A 489-nucleotide genomic window follows, 5' to 3' on the forward strand; every position below is an offset into this window, starting at 1 on the left:
GCTAAAAGTGCTACGCCAGACCCGGAGATCGGCTGAATGGATTCGAAAACGGTAAAACTCAACTGTTTAACTCTTAGGGGAGTTGGAAAATGAGCCTATTTTCAAAAATAGTGGAGTGTTCCTTTTAAAGGTATATTTTTTTTCCTATTTTGAAGCAGCCATGCTATTCAGTTTATGTTGGTAGTCAAACGAACATGAAATAACAATGAACAATGGTAGTATTTATAAATAAGTAAATCTGCAAATTAGTTTGAAATGCATATATACACATTAGGGATGTCAACGATTAATCGATGATCGATTAATTGTCGATAAGAGATGCAATCGATTAAAGCTATCGATGTGGCTCTGCGCTTTGCAGGGCTGTGAGACACAGGACAGATAGGCTATGTTGAAAAAACCAGCATATGCTGTTTTTTTCAACAGGGTATTCATTCCTACAACTTGTTAATTCGTTCCTACGACTTATTAATTTGTGGCCACTGTCCA

At 36.8% G+C, this 489-nt stretch overlaps 1 protein-coding gene across 1 annotated transcript in view; it reads left to right on the forward strand.

The window, feature by feature from the left end:
• The window catches only part of LOC107698633 (SHC SH2 domain-binding protein 1-like), a 32,445-nt gene that overhangs the window by 1,401 nt on the left and 30,555 nt on the right, over window positions 1-489 (forward strand). The window lies entirely within an intron of this gene.

Source organism: Sinocyclocheilus anshuiensis, unplaced genomic scaffold (genome assembly GCF_001515605.1).
Source record: "Sinocyclocheilus anshuiensis isolate Anshui unplaced genomic scaffold, SAMN03320099.WGS_v1.1 scaffold134, whole genome shotgun sequence".
Classification (NCBI taxonomy): Eukaryota; Metazoa; Chordata; class Actinopteri; order Cypriniformes; family Cyprinidae; genus Sinocyclocheilus; species Sinocyclocheilus anshuiensis.